Raw genomic sequence first — 25,656 nt, forward strand, 5'->3', positions numbered from 1 at the left:
CTTCCTTCATCCACTCACCCCTTCAATTATTTGCCGTTTTCTTTTAGGTTGATACAAAGCTGGTCGTATGATGTTGTGATGATGTTGCTACTGTTACTACAACACATATCTCTCTAGCATGGTATTTCCTATTGTAAGAAGTAGAGAGAGAGTTTCTAGTGCCCAGTTTCAATAACCTTGAATCATTTTTTAAACCTTTGGAATGTGCTAAGGCTGTTTTTCTTGACATCTAATTTTGTTAAGGCATTGCATTTTATCAATGCGGATCCAATTGAAAAGTATGCTGGAGTAAGAGTGAGTAAGTCGAAAGGGTCGTTAGATATTGGTGAGAGTGGTTGTGAGTTTAGGCAAGCTTTAATTTGACTTAAATCAGTTGAAGATTCTTCATATGAAAGAATTAAATAACAATGACTTATTTTAGGTGAAATTTGACAGATTTTACTCCCGCCTCTTAAACCCGTCCAAAGTGAGGTAATCTTGGCGGAATATACTGCCAATTAATATCTTCGGTAGTTAAATTGTCTCTAATAGTTGAACTAGAAGTATAAAAAAAATTGATAAGGTCATTTTTTGCGCCAACGAAGGTAATACCGTTCTTCGAACGGTTAGAAGCGCATTTTCCTCGACTAGAAATAGAGCGTTTTAGCAATGCTAAAAAATTTTCTGTGGTCAAGCTGCTCACGACTTCTAAATGCATGGCCTTAGTTGCTATACAGATGAATTTAATTATGTAACTTTTGATAGTTTTATGATTTCGGCCCTGCCGATCCTTTAGCAAAAAACGTCCAGCACGAGGGAACAAAATGTAACGAGAGAAGGTTTCTAAGGTAACAAGACGTAACGAGGGTAAATTACCCATAAGATAGATTTCTAATTTAGGAGCCACCTTGCAACAGATAATGCAATCGCTAACGATTTTACGAACCATTTGACGTCCAATAATGGGTCAGAATTTTTTACGAGTGGAAGCTAATAGTAGTTGAGGACCGCAAAGATTTAGGGTAAGATGCTTATTTCGTATATGTATAGTAATAAGGTAATGTTTAGAATCAAGGACAATGGGATGTTTTTATAGTAACAAGAATCAGAATTATGCAGTCTTCCATCAACGTGGAGTATGTTTTCCTTATCGATAAACGGATTGAGCGTAAGTAGTTTACTTTTAGGTGTATTAAATCCTCATAAAACGTTTCGATTTATAATCATCGAATTATATATTTTAAGGCATTACTTATTTCCTAGCAAGTAGGGTTGACAAAGCTCCTTTGTTTAGGAGAAAATTCACAATTATTTATAAAGCGTAATACATAAGCGATAAAGCGTTGTAGTTTTACAAATGAAGATATTTTAGTCATGATGTTTAATTTCATGGCAACTCTTGTGGTGAGAGCTGATAATGGTGGAAGTTCAGGAAGATCAGAAGGTTCGAATGTTCTATTAGGCCAATGAATTTCTGGTTTAGATAGCCATAATGGAGCATGAAACCACATTTCAGAACTAATTAGTGATGTAATAATATAATATGTATAATATATAATATATAATAATATGTAATTTCCTCCCTTACATAAGTTATTTCTGCATCACGATGTACGGCTTTGTCGGTGATATACCAGGGTATATTAAAAATCATCCTTAGTATTTTAAATTGGCACCTTTTTATAATTTCTATATAAGAATTTTCAGCTGTTCCCCACAGTTCTATCTCATAGGTCCACACTGGCTTCAACACCGAATGGAATTGGAGTAATTTATTTTTGAGTTGTTAGTTAATTGGGATTGTTTTCCTATTAGCCAGTATATGTCTTTTACTTTATAACGCAAATGTTTTCTTTTGGAAAAATTTTCCAGGTCAGTTGTTTATCCAAGTGAATCCCAAGGTACTTAACATCATCTTTCTGTGGTGTTAGTTTGCAATTAATACATACAGGTGAACATGTTCCTTTGCGGTTTGTAAATGTTACATGCATCGACTTTTGCTCAGTCGATTTAATTCTCCATTTTTTAATCATTATTCAAATTCATATTTGTTATTTTGCAGGAGTTCTGATGCGATGTGTGAATTCTTGTTGGAGCATAAGATCGCCGTATCATCTGCCAATGTAGCTGTTGTTGTAGCAAGTGATTTTGGCTCTGGAACTCCCGCTGTTACGGGTTAGAGAAAAAAAAAAGTATTACAAACATTATTATACGTAAATGTGAAAGTTTATAGCTGTTTCCAAAGACGAGCCCCATATACATTGGCACAAATTAATTAAACCAGAGATATAAATGTTAGAACTATTTGTAAGAGAAGCATTACTCTATTATACAATATATCTGTTAATATAAGCAAAACTATATTAGAAATGATAAAATGTACATTTATTTGTTTAGGTACTTACTTATTTAAGATATTCAGAATTAAAAGGTCGTTATGACTTATAAAATAATACATGGTTTTAAACTATTTGAATATAGCAACATTCAGCTTTTTTAAATATACCTACTGAATAAACGACGATTTTTTTAAAATGTACCTTTGTAACTTGAGAGGAAAAATGTACCACTTTAAGTAAGTTTGAGATATAATAGTCTTTTCGGTAGATAAACTTCCAAATTGGTAGATCTGACATCACTGAGCACATTACTATACAACTAGTAGCGCCATGGACGTATAATTATACGTCCATGAGTAGCGCCCATGTCTTGCTCGGGCTATGTAGAATTATCTCCTTTTTTTTTTCTATACTGCTTACTGCTATTATGGTATATGCCGTGATTGTTACTTTCTAGTCTATCGTGGTGATTGATACGTATTTTCGTGATATTCCTTTAAAGTCTGAAGTTCTTTATACAATAAAATCAGTCAAAACCAAGAAGGCAACTGTACCAGACAATCTTCCAGCTGAACTCTTAAAAATGATATAAGAAGACCACATCAGTGCTTCTGACCACATCTAGTTAAGCTTTTTAATGACGTGTATACTACTGGTGAAATCTCTGATGCAAATGGCTTAAGTCTATTTTTGTAGCAATTTGAAGAAGCATCGGTCAAAAAGATGCGACGTATACAGTCGTTATACGATGTTATTTAATATCAACTCGAATATAATTTTTAAACAGGCTTTGCAAGATAAATACTTTGAAGTAAAAATCAACGGTGAACTGATCAATTATCTGGATAATCTTCTTCTTCTTCTTCCTCTTTATAAGCAATTCTGCTTGTTCATTGGCGGATTAATACCTCTATGGTAGGTTGTCACTCCATGTTTTGCGCGGTCGTCCGATACTTCTTCTTTCGATTGGTGACTTATCTCTTGCTATTTTGACGACATGGGTGTCCTCCATTATGCTTTTGTGGTCTTCCATCTATTTTTCTATTTTGTGTCCTATTTATAAACTGTACGTTACATTTTCTTCTAATGTCTTCACTTCTCTTTCGATCTTTCAGCGTAGAGATAATCTTCAGGGCCTTTAAGAGTTATTGGATTACATAAACACGACAGGAAGAAAAATGAGTCTAAAAGGAATACTACTAAGACAAAATGAAATGACATTTAATCACCAACGTCAAAACAATGCCTTCCTACAGATATATAAACAAAACAATGAGAGAGTTACTTAATTTAAATATCTGGGATGCTACATTACAGACCAACTAGACCCAAGTAAAGAGTTCCAAGAGAATAAAGAATGATCAAATGCTATATTTGGTCACTGTGGTTACATGACACTGAAACTTTTTTTTTTTTTTGGCATTGACTTTCGTCATTCAGCCAGTCTCGAAAGACACTGAAACTTGGACTCTGAAATCTAATACGATCAACCGCTTAGAGGCTTTTAAAATTTGGTTGCATAGAAAAATTCTCCGAATACTCTAAACAAAATTGCAGACCAACTAAGTTGTGTTTAATAGAGCAAATACCGCTCGTGAGTTTCTGAAAACTATTAAAATAAGAAAAACCTCATACCTGGGGCATGTTCGTAGAGAAGACCGGTACAGAATCATTTAGCTTATCATGAAAGGAAAAATCGAGGGCCGCAGAAGAATTGAAAGGAAGCAGAGATATCATGGCTCAAGAACATTCGCGATTCGACAGAAATACGCAGTGCAACTATTTCGATTAGCTGAAGACCTGAAGAACTTGTGTGAACAACTTGTCAATTTACAATGCGGTAAAATAAATGGCAGGCAAATGTCTACATGCTGAAAGCGTATGGTACTTGAAAAAGACAAACAAGTTTCGTAACATGAGTAAGATGCATATATTTGTCTTATTATTTTTAAATTTGTCTTTTAATTATTGTTGTGTAGATAATACTACTTGGTTTATGGTTAAAGCTGTTCGATATTGAGTCTTCTGATTACCTTGTGTAAACTAATTTCATGCAAATTTAAATAATTAAACCGAATATTGAGTTTATGTCTGGTAGCTCCTTTAAAATCCTGCAGAACATGTAGCAGCACAAATATTTCCATTCTGCTCAGAACATGAATCGCTGTGGAAATTGAAAATTTTAATGTCTTTTAAAGAAATGATTAAAACAAACTTTTTTAAACAATAAGCTATTACTTGACTTCCATGTCCTGCTGCTATAGTTTCGTTCCATAAAAAACAAATCCCTACATTGCCAATTTGATATGTTTTATAAAGAGTTAGATTGTAGACCCACAGTTGTCTTTTGTAAAAGGATACACTATTTCTCAAGAAGGGGTCGGCAAACATTTTTCTAAATCAAATGAAACAGTCACATAATGGATCTAATTTACTTTTCTCTTTATCTTTTTTCTTATTTTCATAACAGCTTGGAGCCATTTCCAAATGGTTACTTAAATCTTGTTCTATTGCAATCTTTTCATGTACCTCATTCTCTGTAAGGTTTGTTTTATTATAATATGACTTAAGGCGAAGATTTAATCAATCACACTTCGCACATGTATCATTTGCAGGATGATGAAAAGCAAGAATAAATTCTTCATTAAATATTTTTCTGTACTGCAATTATTTGAGTGAAGCAACTTTCATTTCTTTGCAGTTTTCGCCTAAAAGATTTTTCACAGGAGCAGTGACTGGTATATGCTTAAAAACTTCTTATGTGATCGCAAACAATATCTTTCAATCTTTCAACTTTTCAGCAATTTTGGATTGGGTTTTATGCATTCCTCTTCCATCTGGTGGACATACACCACCATGGGCCCTTTTTTTCTACAATCACTCTTATCTTTTTAATTGAAATATCATAGGTGCTTAAGTGCATGCTTTGACAACCTTCTGTTCGATTTCCGGTAGAATATTTAAAAAAATGTTTCCTAGAAAAAGATCTTCTACTTTCCATTTCCTCTGGTGCCAGCCTTTGCCTATCTTTGAGTTTTTCTTCCACACTTTCCGCTAACTTTCCGCTAACACTTGATCTTAAGCGTGTCTACTTAATTGGTAAAATCGCGAACATAGTCTTTGACCATTATCAATATTATCATGACACTTTCGCCTAGAGTGGCATGCTGACTGTAATACTTTAGCTTTCTTTAGTTTCATATTTTTTTTAGTTTTATATTTCTCGCCTTTACGGTTTTGTTCCTGTCTTTTAAGTTGCTTCCAATATTGAATACGTTTCACCTGTTTCCTTGATTTATTTTTTTCCGCTGTAACTGTTAAAATAGGCTTATCCTCTTTGCTATCATTTTCATCTGGACCAAAATTAAGATCTTGATCACCTGAAGCGAGACTACTTTCTGATTCCTAAAAAATTAAAAAAACAATGTAAGTTAAAAAAAAAAAGTATTTTAAGCTTTTAAGAATATTACAGATACAAATAGTATGTTGGAAGCACTTACGTTTAAAGTAAGTTCATGCTTTTTTCTTTTTTATTTTGGTGATTGCTTTCATGCGTTTCATGCTCTTCAAGCAAACTTATTGAATTTAATGGCGGAATATTCTAAAATAAATGAATCAAAATTTTAAAATTGTAACCACCTAAGCGTTATACATAGGTACAAAATAAACAACAGCAAGGTAATAAAACTTATTACTTTATTATTAAACCAGTAGGTATTAAAGATTGCAACAATTTGGATAATTTAGGGATTATCTACCTCATTTTCAAAAACGACATCAGCATATAAGTTGCCAATTGCACCTTCTATAGAGTTTCTTGACTGATCCATCGCCGACTCCATCGCAATATTGTCAGATAGTGGCGGCCGGTCAGGGTCGGCAGGGCTTACCACACCTTTATAGATATTATAGATTTTTGTTAATATTTAATTTAATCAGTATTTCCATAATTGTGGCAGGTAATCAGTTGATGTCATTTGTTTCTGTGCTATAAAAAGAATATCTGTGAGACAAAGGTTAAATTTTATTCATGGTTTTTAAAAGAATTCGACCAATGCGACCAGACTAAATTTTATTTATGGTTTTTAAAAGAATTCGTCCAATCCGAGTGATCCCTGCGTAAGACAGTTTTCAAATATTTCAGATTCAAAAATCACGGGATTTTAACTCTTTCCTCTTTATATATTTTAGAAAGTGCTTAATTCGTAAACACTTACATGTTTTTCCAGCAAGACCTAATCATGACTACTCCACCAGAAATTCAACCTTTGATTTGTGTTTACTAAACCCGTCCACTGAGTTAGCAAAGAAATATATATTATATTCAGCAAAAAAAATTGTACAACCATCTCCCTTTGCAACCATCTCCCTTAAATCTTCAACTTCTTTCCTTAAGTTCCGTAACAGAGCAAAAACCTATCTATCTGAAAGACCATGTTATTCAGTAGAAGAGTTGAACGAATAGCTTTATGTACAAGTGACTAACGTATTTGTATAATAATATATTTCAGTACCACATACAGCAACTTAAACTATGCAATTTGCAAATTATTTAAATTTTGCTTGCAATATATTGTGTATTTTATTATCTTTTATTTTGTGATATTGACGATTTATGTAATTCCAGTAAATTTTAAATTTTTGTTATTTTTCTGACTTTTTGTAAGCTGTGTCCATAAAATTGTACAATTTTCAGTGGAAATAAAGCATATATCTATTGTATTCTAAATTTATATACAAAGTTGTTTTACATGTATTAAATAAATAAATTAATTATATTTTCTCTTATTTTTTCGTAAATGTTATTGTGTATATTTGAATTCAAAAATAATTTGCACATTTTAAAATTTCAAATGCAATTTTTTTTTTCAAATATAACAAATTATATACTCAGTGTCATTAGAAGTGTTACAACCAGAAGGAATAATTTCTTGAACTTAATTTTTTGGCAACATGGTAGGTTTACATCAAGAATAAAACGATAACGTTGTCTAGAATTTTTATTAACAAGTAATAAAAAAATTAATAATAATGTATTTGGCGACTCCGCAGCTGAATACACTCCTGTATACGTCTAGGCATTGACAAAATGAGATGATGGATGTCCCCTTGTGGCACCTCGTTCCAAACAACTTAAACTTTATGTATTAACTCGAGACTCGAGTCTCGAGAACAAGCAATACTGTACTGCAGAATTTTTAGACGCCTCTCAAGCTTTTGACAAGGTGTGGCATACAGGACTTCTGCACAAATTAAAGAAAACTTTACCTTACCCTTACTTTAAACTGCTTCAATCATACCTTATAGAAAGGAGATATCTGGTAAAATATAGTGAAGCCTATACAAAACTCTACCCCATCCTATTTGGTGTACCTCAGGGTAGTGTGCTCGGACCGATTCTGTACCTGATATAGACGGCTGACTTGCCAATAAGCAATAACCTAACGCTTGCAACATTCGCAGATGATACTGCTTTCTTGGCCTCTCATAGCAACCCAATAATAGCATCAGAGAGACTGCAAATACATCTGAACAAAACAAATGAATGGCTTAAACTCTGGAGAATTAAAGTAAACCCCTCAAAATCCACAAAAATTACATTCACTCTAAGAAGAGGTACATGTCCACAAGTTAACCTCAATGGACATCCTTTGCCCCAAAAGCATGACGTAAAATACTTAGGTATTCATCTTGACAAACGTCTAACTTGGACCAAACATATATGGACGAAAAGGCTTCAATTGGGAATTTTATGCAGAAAACTTTACTGGATGTTGGAAAAAAACTCTCACCTATCGATTGACAACAAGCTACTGATATACAATATAATAATAAAACCCATTTGGACATATGGCTCACAGCTCTGGGGTTCAGCTAGCAAATTTAATATTATGATAATACAAAGATTCCAATCCAAAACTCTGAGAACAATCGCTAATGCACCTTGGTATATCCAGAATGATGCAATACATAGAGATCTTCAGGTACTAACAGTCTCTGAAGAGTGCAAAAAATCTTCTGAACAATATCAAAACAGGTTGCGGGTGCATCCTAATACCCTGGCACACAATCTTCTCAACAACCAACAAGCGAAGAGATTGGAACGACATGACCCCTTGGACCTACCTCACCGATCCTGACAGAGCCTACAGCAGTGGGAGTTACGCCTTCAACAGCACCCAGCCATTGTGATCAGTGCCGCTTTTAGTGCTCGCGTATCAGTGTATGTGCGCATCCTACCGGTAAACAAGCCAATTTGTGTCGTGATGATTTGGTCACTGGACCTTACATCTCTCTGTCATGTAAAGACAAAAAATTTTACTTATTGTTTTCATTGTAAAACAGATTGTAAAAATCTTAAATGTTAATAAAAAAAAAATGTATTAACTGTGCCAGAGTCTGTGGAGGAAGGTGCAAAGTGGACAGTCTCCTTCCCATCATATCCCATACATGTTCGATTGGATTTAAATCCGGAACACGGGGAGGCTACGACAAAACATTAACGCCAGCTTCTTGTGTACATGCACATGTACATGCACATGTACATGTACGTCCTGTGTACATGCCTCTCAATAGCAAACCCGGTATCTCGTCGTTCTCCACGGCGGCGTCTTACCATGCTAACCATCATGCATTCCTAAACAGACCCGTGATTCATCGCTGAATGCTATATTATGCCATTCTGCCACCCAATGATGCCATTCTCTGCACAAATTCAAACGTTGATGACAGTGGTCCACAGTCAAATGAAGCACTAGTCGTGGGCGGAATGACACCAGTCCAAAGGCTCGAATGTGACGGTATAATGTACGCATACTAACAGGTCTACGTACTACTCCAAACTATTCGTCAGCAATTTGACGCGTAGTATCAAAACGGTATCGTAGAGCCAGTAATCTAAAGCGCCTATCTTGACGCTCTGTGGTACGCCTCAGTTGACCAGTTGGACTTTTTCGTGTTCCTCTAACTTCGTTTATCAACACACAGTAGACACGCATAACCGTCATTGCCGTACAATTAACACGACGGTCAACTTTGCGATATGACAAACCCATATCTCTATACGCAATAATTCTACCCCTGTCAAAATCGCTAACATGGTGGTAATAAAAATTTCTATACGAACCGGTTTTTACAAATCGGTCTCTTCGCAAAAAAATTTAAAGATAAAACTTTATTTTTACAAAAAGTAGAAAAGATAAAACATTGGTATTGTTATCATAGCATGTTTTAAATATAGTCATTATGTTGCCAAAAAATTAAGTTCAAGAAATTATTCCTTCTGGGTGTAACACTTCTAATGTCACTGAGTATATTTAAATATTTTAAGCTTTATTAATTTTTTCACCAAAATTAAATTTTGAAATTCCCGCGTAATTTCTCGCTTAAATTAGTTCCGATTCAAATCTCTTGAAGCGCTGAATTTCACATTTAACTACAGTCCATCTAATTTACTTACCGTTGCACGTCATTATCATTGACAGAGATCGAAGTTGACATAGTTGCCAAAGTATAAAAAATAGGTCACAATTATTGCAAAAGTGGATTATACAACAAAACAAATTAATTATTAATGTAAATAAATAGAAACAAAACAAGAGTTAAAAAATAATATTGTTAAAAACAATTTGAGCCGCTTGTATGCGTTCGTATAAAGATGTAAAATGGAATACTTAAACAAAAACAACACTTTTTTCATTACTTATTAACATTAGTCAACACCGCAACTGTCAAATAAGTGTTACCAATTTATGCCAAAATATCACCTTCGTTGGATTACAGTTACAGTGTGTTCCGAACAAATGTTCTTTATAAAAATGCTTTATAATGCATTTATACAAATTAAATGAAACATATTATTGTGTATTTCTTTAAGTTAATATTAATAGAAATCTTTAAATATTATTTCTAGGTACGCGTATATAATAAAATATGTCTAGTGGCTGTAATGCCAGTGTACTCGGCAAAGTGATTCTAAAAAAGAACACACATACCGCCTAAATATTTCGTGTTGGTATCATGTGACCTCACGGGCTATGACGCGGATGACGTACAACGGTAAGTAAATTAGATGAAGTATATGAAGGTTATAATTTTATATGGTTGACAACAACAATTTTTTTAAGGTTATGTTTTTGTAAAGGCCAATCTCCAATGACTTAAAAATAAAAAGGCCAAAGTCCAATGCTCACTGGATATTGGCCCTTTAGTTAAGTAGAGTGAGCAGTTCTACGCCTACGTGTACTTTGGCCGTTTTAATTTAAACTGATTTGGAGATAAGCCCGAAATTATAATTAAGAAATCGGCAACCATTGATACAAGAAGATTGGCCTTTTTTGTATTGAAAATTTTGAATAATATAATTTTTGTGGTGATACTAACTCAATAAAGAAAAAATGGAGTTTGGTACTTTTAATACTTAGGTTCAGATATTAGAGCTCTGATAAAGATTTGAAATAAGTCGAAATGTACTCGATAATTTAGTGAATCTATATTTCCTTTAGTTTAAAACTCGCCAATGTAAAAAACGTTCAGCTGAATATTAGCCATTTCCTAATATTAACAACACATAGGTATTTGATATAAGGTTGAATGCTCGAATAAAGGAACTTTGAAAAATTAAAGGCAAATATCGAGCACAATTTTAATAATAATCAAATCTTGCCCAAGTACTTTCGCTTTCTACAGCATCATCAGCCCAAATTTGACGAAATGCCCCTGATGATGCTGTGGAAAGCGAAAGTACTTGGGCAAGATTTTATTATTATTAAAATTGTGCTCGATATTTGCCTTTGATTTTTCAAAGGACATAGGTATTTGACTTAAAGATTTTAATTTAATAATTCGTATCTATTAATTAACTAATGATGCATGTGAAAAAACCAACGGACGAAAATGTTATCAAACTATTGCAAGAATATATAAATATCTCGTTTTTAATGTATTTTAATCTAATAAAAACAATTGAGCTCCACTAGTTGCCAAAGGAAACTGAGATAACAAACTCGACAGATCTCGAAGCGATATCCTCAGATTTATTTGTTGACTTTGTCTTGAAATGGAATTTCTATCCATTTATTTACGTTTGAGGAATTATGCAGGTCAATCGAGCTCTTAGTAGACCAGATTCTCTTAGTAATTAATTCCCGATTAAATGAATGGATCCACTGATTGAATATTCGAGAACCAGGTCACGTCATACGGGTCGGAATATTATTATCCCGTGCCCATACCCATGCCCATGCGCCATGGGCGTGCAAGAGAATGTGAGTATTTTTACGGGTATTGGAATTAGTTTACCCTAAACATTAATTTTAAATTATTACACAAACTTATTGAATTCTGGAACGAACTCAATCGCATTTCCTTGCATAGTTTATTATTGTTTTAAAGCGGCGTGCTTGTTTTTTCCACTTTTTTTATTTCTTAAAAATAAGTCAACCATTTTAAGGGAAAAAAATCTCTTTATTGTAAATTTTTCAAATTTCAAACCAAAAGCTTTTATCATAATACAATTTTAAAACGAAATTTAATGGATGAAAATAGGTAGTCTATGATAAAAATATTCACTAGAATGCAGCTGTAACTTTGTTTCAATTTTTTTTATTGTTACATCGCATGTTTACAATCTACTCTATACACAGAGTAATAAGTAAATAGTGTGAAGTAAATTAACGTGAGTTAGGTACCGTCCAGTGACGGTTCTCTAAGTATTATTGCGGTAGGTCTTCTGGCCATACTCTCTTCAATCTTTCGACTGGTGAAGTGGTTGGGTGAATAAATTATTTATCAGTTCGTTGTTGTGACTAATGGTGCGATTTTTATTATATTTTATTGAGTGATTCTTTATTATGTCCTTAAGTAATGGGATTTCCAGATCATTATGAAGTGTTTGGTTAGATATACAGGGATGAGTGCCTTAGAACCGGCAAAATAACGCAAAAGATAGAAAACATAATACGTTGTGAAATAAAAAGAGATGCAAGTAGTAGAGGTGAGAAATTATCGATATAAACCTATAATTTACTTTACATTACATTAGATCTATCGAAAATTTCCCACCTTTAGACGTTAGCTTATGAGCTGGTTGACTTCAGTCATAGTAATACGTATCACGTAATGTAAGTAAAAACAGTTCAAGTACGAATATGTTTTTATCCAAAATTAAAGTATTGATCAATAATAAACTGTGATTTGAGACGTCGCATACACTCTTCTCAATACAGAATTATCATAGCTTGTTATTCTGTATTCGTCAACACAGAATTAATTATCAAATTACTACTAATTAAACTGTTTACTTACATTTGCTTTATTGCCTTCAATCAGTTTTTACTTTATGCGAAATTTAAAAAATGTTAATGTTCAACGTCATACTTGTAATATTATGACTGAAGTCAACTAGCTCATAAGCTAACGTCTAAAGGTGGGAAACTATCGATAGTCCTAATGTAATGTAAATTAGAGGTTTCTATCGATAATTTCCCACCTCTACTACTTTCATCTCTTTTTATTTCACAACGTATTATGTTTTCTATCTTTTGCGTTATTTTGCCGGTTCTTAAGGCACTCATCACTGTATACCATGGAGCTTTACTTATCATACGATGTATTTTGGATTGAAATGTTTGAAGTATCTTCGTATTTAAAGGTGTACTACAGCCGCATAGTTCTATTCTATATGCCCAAACTGGTATAAGTATAGCTTTGTACAGAAGCAGTTTATTTTCAAGAGATAACTGAGACCTTTTATTAAATAGCTAGTTCATATTTTTTAGTTTAAGATCTAGTTGTTTCCGTTTAGTTTTAATGTGCTTTGTACATGTAAGTTTTTCATCAACGTGCAATCCCAAGTATTTGACAACTGGTTTTATAGGAATGGAAGAATTATTAATATAAACTTGTAGACATGTAGATTTTCTTATTGTAAAAGTAATTTGTACTGATTTGCTAGCATTAACACTGATCTTCCATGGCTTAAGCCAGTTTTGTAATTGATCTAAATGATTTTGGACTTTTTGTGATGCTATATTAGGGTCGATATCCACTGCCAAGATTCCCGTGTCATCGGCAAATGTGGCTAAGAAGGTATTATTGCTGGTTGGAACGTCTGCTGTGAATATCAGATACAGAAATTTGAGTAGCTGTTTTTAATTTTGACTTGGAAGTAACGGTCTGTAAGATATGATTTTAGTATAAAGTATAGTTGGTCTGTCAGGTGTAATTTCAGTTTGTAGAGGAGGCCTTTTGACATTATTGGGAGTAGGCTTATAGGGCGATATGAATTTGCTTGCGTTGCGGGCGTACCAGGTTTTGGAATCATAGTAACCATAGTGAGCCAATTTCCATTGTATTGGAAAGTATCGAAGACGTAATATGCTGTTGTATATTATTGTTAATAACACCAACTAACTCGGTAGCTTCTGAATTTTCTCCTGTTATCAAATCATAGCCAAGAGCTTTCTTAGGATTTAGCATTTTATTTACCTCTGTCGGAGTAAATGTTGTCAGATAAAGAGTTGACATGGAGTTTCGAGGTACATTCTTATATCATCATCTTCATCGTTATTAGTATCTGGTGCTGCGAATACAGTTACAAGATACTCTCCAAATACTGTTGTTTTTTCTGCGTTTGTGCGGGTCCAGGTCATATCTGTTTTTTTTTAAAGGTTAATTTAATATTGTCGGTCGTTTAAATTTTTTTGTAGCTTTTCATATAGAATGGTCTTCATGTGACAGGTTCGAAACATAAAAATGGAAAGAGTAGTTTTTTTTTCATGTAATGCTCTATTTCTTCTTCTTCAGATGCAAATCCACTAATGGATGTTAGCGATCACATTTTCCATTAATTCCCTATTTCTTGCAATATGTATCAGAGATTGTATGTCGTTAATCCCTGTCCATTGCCTTATGTTTCGGAGCCAGGACATTTTCTTGCGTCCCATTTCTCTCTTGCCTTCAATTTTATCCTCGATTATAAGTTGGAGGAACTGGTATTTTTCATTTCGCATGATGTAACCTAGATACGCCGTTTTCCTTTTCTTGATGGTTTCGAAAAGTTGGCGTTCTTGGTTTATTCTTTTAAGGACATCTATATTTGTGATTTTCCCTGTCCATGGTATTTTTAGGATACGGCGATAGAGCCACATTTCGAAAGCGTCTAATCTGTTTATATCCCTCGTTTTAAGTGTCCAGCCTTCTACGCCATATAGCAGCACTGACCACACGTAGCACTTAGTAAACTTTAGTCTCAGTTGAAGATCGAACTCTGAACAAGTCAGTACCTTCTTGAATTTTACGAAAGCTTGTCGAGCTTGCTCAATGCGACATTTTACTTCCCTGTCCGATGTCCAGTCTTCAAAAAGCCACGATCCTAGGTATTTAAATTTACTCACTCTTTCAATGGACTTAGTATTCAGTGTTATGGTGGAGTTTTCAAGTGCATTCAAGTTTCTGGAGATGATCATAAATTTTGATTTTTTTGGTATTAATCTCTAATCCCATTCGCTTACTGTATTCTCCGATTATAGTGACAAGTTGTTGAAGATCGACTGTGTTGTCACAAATTAAGACACCATCATCAGCATATCGTATGTTGTTGATCAATACTTCATTCACTTTGATTCCCATCTTTGCATCCTCCAAAGACTCTTGAAATATGGCTTCCGAATAAATGTTAAATAAAAGAGGGGAAAGCAGACATCCCTGTCGAACGCCCCTTCTTATATGTGTCTATGACTATTTAGTCTATGACTTATCCTGTTAAGGTACGTTTTATTTAATGGATTTCTCGTTTGTTGCCATATGCGTCGAGCTCTTCTTTTTGCTGCTACCAGTTCTCTTATATGGAGGGGGATATTATGGTTTTCTTGCACACTTCTTTGACGCTGTGGTATTGCTTCCCATCCTGTTGTTTGTAAAACTGTTGTTAAATAGTCTACTGCTTTCTCTACATCTTGGTTTTCTTTTATCCTAATATCTAGTCTAATTTTTGTATTTACAGAATTTTGGAGAACATCCCAGTTTGTTTCTTTAGTTTTGAGTTTGGGTGGCAGTGTTCTCCATATTATGTGTGTACTTAAAGTTATTATTATTGTACTGTGATCTGATGTTAAATCGAAGTTTGACTCTATTGCACTGTGGATAGATATTCCTTTTGCTACATACAGCAAAATCTACCAAGTCTGGAATTTTGTTGGCATCCGTAGGCCAGTATGTGGGTTCTCCCGTAGAAAAGAATCTTAAGTTATTTTGGTGGATGATATTCATTAATGCTCGAACTTTAGGCGTGATTAATCTGAAACCCCATGTGGTGGGTTTGACATTCTAGTCTCCTGCTACTATGAATTTGGATCCAAGAGTTTGTATGAAATCATGATACTCTTCGCTTGAAATTGGATGAATAGGTGGACTGTAGACTGATGATACACTGAGAGAGGTGTTTGTTTCGATTTTAATGATTGCTGCTAAATTTTTTTCCGTAATATAAGGTTGAACTGCATAGTGTTTAACTTTTGATTTAATAATAAAGGCAGAACCTGCATGTGCTCCTCCGTCTGGATGGTTTGCATAATACACAGTATAGTAAGGTATCTTAATAACCGTTCTTTGTGTGGCATGGCTTTCAGATATTAATAGAATGTCTATATTATATATTTTTAAAAACAGTGATATGTCTAATATATGGTTTGAAATGCCATTAGCATTCCACGACGCAATTCGTAGTGACTTGAAAGCTATTTTGTTATTTTGTTAATGACTGTAGTTAACATGGTTAAAATCATGCTATTTCGGTTTAAGAGTTGAGAGAACATATTTTTGAATTCGTTTAGGAAATTTGATAGTTTATCTGCTAATTCATTGTTGATATTTTTGTTATCTGCATTTATGTTTCCAATGGTAGCATCTCTATAACTGATTCTGTTGAAATTATGAGCTTGATGTTGGGTAGGTATATTTACATTGGGATTGTTGACAGAATTTTGAGTAGTGGTTTGTTTTGATTTGTCATGGTATCTGACATTTAGTAGTTCACGATAAACAGAACATCCTCTGTAATTAGAAGGATGGTCTCTTGTTTGGATGGTTTCTTGCAGTCCTTTGTGTTGTGTGATCTAGTGCACTTTACACAATTATATGGTTTTGCACAGTACGTTTTACTGTGACCATATTCTTGACATCGTGTACATTATGGTATATTTCTTTTAATTCTCGGTGGTTCTACCCTTATTTTACAATGTTGTATATAATGTAGTTCAAATATTTCTTTGTTGTTTGTTTGAGGCTCGAGGTATACAAAAAATAATGGTAATGGTTCACGGCTCAATCTGTGTCTGACATTTGTAACGTTCCTTACCTTATGACCCTTTTTTCTGGATTTCCGCTTTTATTTCATCTATCGGAAAGGAGTGATGTAGATCTCGAATGACTGCTCTGTATGCTCTGTCGTCCTTAGATTGGTGTGTATGGTGGACGATATTTTCCTCTCGTACGTGATGTATTAGTTTTCTGTAGGATTCAGCTGTCTTTGATAAAAATTTTATTGCGTTGTTTGTTAAGGCTTTAGTAAAGTAAGTTTCTACTTCTACTGCTCGAGCTAAATTATCTATCATTTTACTATAGTCATTCAACAGCAAGGTTAAACATTGTACTAAACAATACAATGACCAATCAGAACAAAAACCCTAATAGCAAATACCTATCATAGTTTTCAAGTCAATATCTAATTACATAATTTTTCCACCCAAAACTTTTAGTTTTAGGTAACTTTGAATAATACATCCAAATTGGTCATCAATGTTTCTGTTTCTGTTGTAGTTTTGATTGCAATAATATATCCAGGGAGTAGACGGACTGAACGAAACTATAAAAGAATCACTTATATGAGAAACCGCATAAGTTACAACACTAAAACTTTTGGAAAACAAGAAAAAACTGTGTTAGGATAATACGAAGATTTCTACACGTTAAAAACGGACCTAATTCCATTTATACACTGTTTCTTGACTTTTTCACTACAATATTTTTTGAGAAAAGATTGAAAATAAGCTCTGTGTAAGCTCAAACTTGATTGTCTTATAGGATTTCTTAAATAAATTGTTCAGCGTCACCTGAAACTAAACTTTATAAGGAGTTAAAATGAAATCAAATACACATAGTACTGTAATTTATATTAAAAAGTACAAACAATAATATTACAACTCAAAAAAAAACGAAAAGTGTGATCATTCAACTTCTTCAGGTATATTATTGGCCAGTTAAACAATTCATTATAATAATCCTGGATATTTTCTACATCCGGTATATAACTTTGTAGTTTGTTATATCAACAATCTTCTTATAATAAATCGGAATCGAAAGAAACTCACTCTTTCTTCAGTAGATGTAGATTCCTCTGAATTACAGTTTTTCTTGAGGTTACAAAAGTAGTCAGCCATCTTAGTAGTATTCGACCTGCCTTGATAATCTTGCTCCAAAAATTTAATATCTTGATGGAACCTATCACCCTGTTTTTCACTGTAATCTACCAAATTTCTCGGGTAAATAGTCCATGGGTAAGTGAAGAAAATGAAGTTTTAAACCCATAACACAACGCAGGCTTTGGAAATTTATAAACAGTTCATTTACTTCTTATTTATCCCAAGAAATCCCTTAATAATTGATTTAAAGCTTCTTCATCTCTGTTTTAACCTTAACCTTTAACCAGAGTCAGTCATTAGTTAGCTAAAGTGAGGGCCCATAAAAATTTCAACTTTTATTTTCTCTGGGTTTAATGAAACAATTCGGGAAAGCGTTGAACCAGAATAAACCATATTTCCTGAACTTGGTTAAGAAGTTTCCTAAGATAACTTAATGCATTACGAAAAGTGATCCGTGTAGTAGTGACGGGGCTCGAGAGACTGAGACCTCGGAAGCTCTGACGAAGACATCAGAGAGGATGTCGAAAGTTCGGCGCTTTTGACATATAAAGTAAGTAAGCTGTTAAATTTCAGCTGGGTTTCAGGTATAAGCTTTTGTCGAATGTATTGAAGAATGTAGAGGAATATTTTTTTTTCTTTTAAGAAATGTAATAAAATGATAATATATATGTATATATATATATATATATATATATATATATATATATATATATATATATATATATATATATGTATCTTCCCGTTTAATATATTTTTTTATTAAATTTCTAAAAAGAAAAAAAATATTTCTCTCAATTCTTAAATACATTCGACAAAAGCTTATACCTGAAACCCAGCTGAAATTTAACAGGTAGCTTTACATGGCAACCGTGTAATTATAAAGAGGGGTACTTAGCCCCACCTGCCCCCGTAATGGGCAGCTCTGATACCCATAGCAAGGCATGCCGCCACCACGATTTGATTTTTTTGCCCAGCATCGTTATGCTGCCCGACAGTGCTGTCTCTAGAAATAGAAAACCAGTTATTCGGAAAAATTATGTATCATTAAACGGCTGCTCATACCGCGTGCAGTCCGGCCGTTAATGAAAGAACAAAGCATTTTATATCGGTTTTAGTTTGTATATGTATACAGGGTGTTATTGTACTGTGGGTATTCTTCTTTACACACCATGCAGTAAGTCCTTAATAAGAGTTTCGGTTTATCTAACACTTTGATTAGAATATTTGTATGTAGTTTTGATTACCTATAATATTCTTAGTATTTCACATGGTCACAATGACGAATTTATAAATTTCATTTGAGTTAAAATGTCTAAAATAAGATATGGTAATCTTATTGTATTTCATATTTTTCTCATTCTCATCAAGAACTTAAATCAACTAGATATTCTCATAAGCATGGAGGTGATTCTGAACGATTCATTGAATTTTTATCTTAACACGGTTTCCGTTTTTATACCAAAAGTCCTAGAAACATATCTATCAAACTCGAAAGTCCCAACACAGTAAGGTATTAGGTATTACTAAAGTTGTGAAAACAACTGATATAGATGTTACGCTCAAAACACCATCCAATATATATATATATATATATATATATATATATATATATATATATATATATATATATATATATATATATATATATATATATATTATATTATATATATATATATATATATATATATTATATTATATATATATATATATATATTACGGGGGCTGCTCGGCAACTAATAAGAATTTCTGATTTCTGATATCAGAAACGAAAACGGAGACATTCTGATGGACAAAGATCTATGACAGACTATATTCTATCGAATAAAGAGTTACACCCCTCTCAAATCTTGGATGTAAGAGCACTAACATCAGCAGAAATAGGAAGCGATCATAAATTGGTATTATAATAAATTCGAATGAAAATACATTATGTGATAACAAAAAAATAACCAGAAAATACCTCAAAGATAAATGTTGAAAACTTACAGGATGACTCCACAAGATACCTATTGAAAAAAGAATAACTGAAAAAAGCAGAAACACATATATCTCAGAAAGTGATGGGGTCGAAGAAGGCTGGGCAAAAATTATGTCTAATATCTTAGCCTCGGTCAAGGAAGTTCTTGGCGAAAGAAATATAAATAAAAATAATTCATTTTTAAGGCAAAGAACTCTATGATTTTGTACAGAAATGAAAAAAAAAAATGTAAAGAAAAGGAAAAAGCTTACCTGAAATACATGTCAACCTAAACAAAAGAGGCATACCATAATGACAAGACAACAAGAAACGCAACATATGACCTTTTAAGAAAAATAAACAGTGATCACTGATGCTTTTCGAAAGAAATGAAACATGATTTTTGTTTTCTGCAAAATAAAATATGGCGCTTTATAAGAGGTCAAAGAACTGAGGTAAAGAAACTAAACGAACCAAAAGAATATACGACACCAGAACCGGAAACATCAGAAATTACCACAAATGAAGAACTTAATATAAATGTACAGGGAGTTCGTAAAATAATTGAAAAGCTAAAGAACAGATAAGCAGCGGGTAAAGACGAGATACCAAACGAATTACTGAAATATTGTGGAATAGCAATGACAGAACAATTTGCTCGAAGGACCAAATGTTTTGTATAAAACTAGAGGTCGCTGGTTAAATGAAATTAGAATAATAATGAAAGAAAAAATGCAATATTTTGACTACAAATAAATTAGAGAAAATAGCAAATATTAATTGTGAATAAATTACAATAATTTGCTGGTTATACTATCAGGCACAGTTATACCAAGAGCTTAATGTTTTAATAAAATAATAGAATTTCGGTGGGCGCAGGAACAAATTCAGAATGATACATATTTTTTGTCATACGTTTTATTTGGAGACAAATCTACTTTTCACAAGGATGGTATTGTTAACAGACATAATTTCCACTATTTGAAACTCAACTTTTAATTTACAACACATTTTCACCCACTGAGTCTGAGTTTTTACCTTTTTAAGCTTATGCTTCTTCAAGGAAGGGGTACTCCTGTTTTTTTTTTCTAGGAGTAGTGGCTAGGAGAAACGTGTTGAGTGATGTTCGAGTTAAGAAGTAGTGGACTACTAAGGAGCAGGGGGGTCAGAAGGTGGCGTGCCTGTGTAGGCGATGTTTCTGAAACGCACAAGAGGAATTTGGGTGAACTTTGCCAAGCATGCTAAGGAGGTACTTTCAGGGGTTACCAGCCATACATTGGAACGGCTCAAGACAAATGTCTTGTAGGTGTGCAATAGTGTTTTAGATGTCGTTCCGCCCCATTTGCCGGATAGAACTGCCAAGAGAATAAACCTCTTTCTCACCCTATCAAGGTCCTCTCCTGACAGAATTGGGTTTTGGAGGGATTTATGGTCACTCTCCATTTATTGCACCACCTAATGACTCTGTCTAAGAAATTTTGGAAATTTTTCGAATACGGGTAATTGTCCACGCTCTCTGTGTGGTTCTGATATGAGGAGAGCAGTGCCATCAGCGTACAGGAGCAGGGTCTCCGATCTATGCTGTGGGCGGGGATGTAGACTGTGTATAATATTGGTGCAAGTATTAAGCCCTGGGGTACTCTAGTTTGTGGAGTAAAGGGGGTGGATAAATGGTCAGCTACTTTGATCCTTATCGTCCGATTAGAGAGATAGGAATTAATTAGTTTAACTAAAGGAGTGGACAGTCCAGCAAGGTGGAATGGGCAGTCGAGCAAGGTGCACCCACAGTCAAACAACATGATCATTAAATGTTTGGGCTGAAATTCCCGAAAATTATGTCACAGGACCCTTTTTTTCTAAGGATCACGTATTTTAAGTAGTACCGTTGAGCATATGTGACAAAATGTGAATATACAAGGAAGGGAGCGGGAATGTGTCCTCCATGACCTCCAAAGTTAAACAAGGTAGATTTTATTTTCTGGGGTTAAAAATGATTATAAGGTTTATAAAACACCAGCTAAGTCGTTCTTTTGGCGATCGCTTGCAATTATATATTGACGTCGACGTAGGCCATTTTGAATATTTATTAGAAATTTAACAATATTTTTGTTAAGTAAATATTTTGTTTTACATTTAACTTTATTTATATACTAAAGCTTACTTCACTTTTAACTACTTAGGTATTTTGATATTTTATTTTATTAAAGTCTAGATTATTATGTATTTTTTTACGGCCAACGTAATAAAATTTCACCTAATTTTTGTTGCAATTATTGTTTGGCACAAACAATTACAAATAACTCACAAACTATAGCATTTAGGTATAGAAAATTCTTAATAAATAATAAAGTATCATAAATTAACATTTCATTACAATACTAAAATACAGGATGTTTTATTTAAGAAAACTTAGAAAATACTCATTCCGAGTTTCTACCAACCCTTTAAATCGAAATTAAATATTTCGATATGTTAATAATTTTAGACAATATTAAATTATAATTAAAAATCCATTAAACATAAATATATTTTTTAATATCAAATCTCTACAAGTCTACCGGTTGTTAATTTTGTACAAAATAATAAGAAAACATAATTATCCTTTAAATTACTACGTATAACAATGCCAAGACTTATATTTAAAAATATGACCATCGAAAAGAGTCCAAAAATGTCAAAATATACAGGGTTTTCCATTAAAAAAAGATAAAGTTGTTCCACCCCGTCAATATGGGTGGATCTGTATATTTAAAAATCTTGTTAGAGTATGGTCCTATCTGTGATTCAAATTTTGCGTAAATAATTTTTTCGTACCTCTTACGACAAAAGTAGTTTGAGTATACTGTACTGTACCACAGTAGTGCAGTGACTAGTGAGTTTAGTAGTGTCTGGGGGCTCGGGAGACTGAGACCTCGGAAGCCCTGAAGAAGACATCAGAGAGGATGTCGAAAGCTCGGCAAAATGGATATCGATGCGGTTCAACCCGGCAGACTGGTGAGTTTAATATTAATTTTTATAATAGTATTAATCTTAGCTCTAGGTTTAATATATATATATATATATATATATATATATATATATATATATATATATATATATATATATATATATATATATATATATAAAATGTTTATTTTAGACTTTTAAAGACATATTTGCAGTTTTTGATTTTTAAAACCAAAAACACAAAATTAAATGAAAAAAATACTGCAAATACTAGGTATTTTAATTTAGGAATCGATTAAGCGGCAAATTAATGAGTTGATAATAGATTAGGTTACGAAAATAATTGGAATAATTTAAATAATTTCAGAAATTAACATAATGGACTGCTCGGGTCTAGACCGGTTATACTACTCAGCAAAAAATGTATAACTGGAGAAAAAGAAGTTTTTTTTTCATTTTCTCATATCCTGAATATTTTGAGTTTTTTAAAATATTCTCAGTGAACCTGTAAGTGATATTTTTTATTTGAATTACCTCATTACAGCACCAAAAGTTTAAAGAGATTTATTTCGTACAGTCTCCTGCTACATTAATACCGATGAATTTTTATTTTCTGTTTTAATCTTTCCTTACTACACCTGCTTTTTTTTAAATCAGGTGGACACTAGTTTTTATTTTATTTAGACATTACAAATTAATAGAAAATAGAGATAATGAATTTGGATAAACATAATCATGACACTTTCGTCAAACAATTGGTTACCTTTACGATTTCTTCACTGTAATGCAACTTATAGCTTTACATAGCACGATTGGATAATAATATATATTCTTTTAAAATATATCCTGTATATAGAGCTTTGTGTAAGTATAACAGAAACGTAAAATTGACAAGAAGCTACTTCGAAAAGGTTTTTATATGGCACGTTGTTGAATTTATTAAAGCGGAACTGCCTTTCGTGGGGCCAAATTTAATGGAATTCGGGGAATGGGAGCAGGGTCAGGACCAGAAACGAGGGGATAAATCGACCAGCCCGTCAGTTTAGCCAATGAAAAAATTGAATGTATTTTGAGAACTTATATTCAAATCCGTACTACATTCCATATTTACTACACTTTAAATAGTTTATATCAACGTTCTTTCAATAGACTGAATTTCAGATGGGACGAATCTCAGGTTGCTATTGAGAAAATAGTTATATATAACGAATTTTCTACGGCTATAGCCATCTCTCCAACCCCATTTTCCATGTATTTATGTCATAAGTTGTTGCCTCTTCTAGGTTTTTATCTATCATTGCTTCATCGATATCGTTATACCAACTTAATTGAGGACGTCCTCTCTTTTTTCGGGATATGTCCATTCTAATATTATTTAGGACCATCTATCATCTGGCATCCTCTTTACATGTCAAAACCATGTCAACTGCCTTTTCCCAATATACTTGATTATATTAAGATCTAGCTTTATTTTGATTTACTTCTAGCTTTGATTTACCATAACTTTATCTTAAATAGTTTATTTCGGTTGTTATTTTTTGTTGTCGCATAAGTTTGCTTTTTATTTTATTTTATAAGCTTTGGTCACATCCCAAATCTCTGACCGTATAGTGTACACTTCGTGCAATACTGTTTTTTGAATGTTTTTTGTTTCTTTTCTGATTAACTTTTGCCAGAGAAAAGGGTTTAACGCTCATGTAATTGCTCTACCCTTATTTATTCTCGCTCTGATTTAATCGATACTACCCTTTCTTATTGAAAATTACTCCCAAATATTTGCAAGTTTTTACACCCTTGATTTTTCATTTTCTAAATCGGGTCCGCTTGTGAAAGAGCTTCTTCGTCGGCATTAAAGGATAAGTAGATGTCTTTTGCTGATCACGATACGTCTACCTTATTATGATGAAACTAAACCATTGTTTTTCGATTTCCTAGACTGTTTTTAAAGCCAAATTAATTCAGTCCTATGTCTTCATTGTATTTCCATATATTCTGTTAATTATTGATTTTTTGAAATAGTTTCAGAGAATGTAGCATCACGCTTATAAACTGCATATCGATGCATTTTAGAGGTTGATAGTTTTTGCTAGACGAACCACAACTGATGTTGGCCTTCTTCTTCTTAACATGCCATACACCAAAGTGCGTAGGCGACTATCTCATTACTAGAATTCTGTTCTTGGCGGCGTGACATAGCTCGCCTGTATTGTGTATTCCTGTCCATTCTTTAATATTCATTAACCAGGATAATTGTTTGCGGCCGGCTCCTCTCCTACCTTCGATCTTCCCTTGGAGAATTAACTGTGGTATTTCATATTTTGCTTCTCTCAATATGTGCCCAAGGTAACCAATATTGCGTTTTTTAATTAATTCAAAGAGTTGTCTTTCCACGCCGGCTCTCTTAAGGACGTCATCGTTTCGAACTCTATTCACCCAAGGTATGCGCATCATTCTTCTCAATAACCACATTTCAAATGATTCAAGTTTGTTGATATATGTTTTTTTCAAAGTCCACGTTTCCATGCCATAAAGCAAGATAGACCATATGTAGCACTTGACCATTCTGTAGCGTATTTCGAAATTTAGGTTTTGATTACATAGGAGCGGTCTGAATTTCACAAAAGTTTGTCTTGCCATTTGTATTCGGGTTTGTATCTCTTGTTGTGGATCCGATTGGTCATTGATTGTGGTGCCAAGGTATTTAAAAGTTTTCACGCGTTTTATGCGATCGTCACCTATGCATATTATCGGGTTTTCTAGAGGGTTTCTGCTAATGACCATATATTTCGTTTTCAAAATGTTGATTTTGAGGCCATATTTTTTACCTATGCTATTCACCCTATCAAGTAATAACTGCTGATCTTTCAAATTATCAGTTATAATCACTGTGTCGTCCGCATAGCGTAGTTGCTAATTGGTATGCCGTTCACCTTAATGCCTAATTCCGTGTCTTCTAATGCTTCCGCAAATATATTTTCAACATATAAATTAAAAAGCATCGGAGAGAGTATGCAGC

This window comes from Diabrotica undecimpunctata, chromosome 4, assembly GCF_040954645.1.
Source record: "Diabrotica undecimpunctata isolate CICGRU chromosome 4, icDiaUnde3, whole genome shotgun sequence".
Taxonomy (NCBI): Eukaryota; Metazoa; Arthropoda; class Insecta; order Coleoptera; family Chrysomelidae; genus Diabrotica; species Diabrotica undecimpunctata.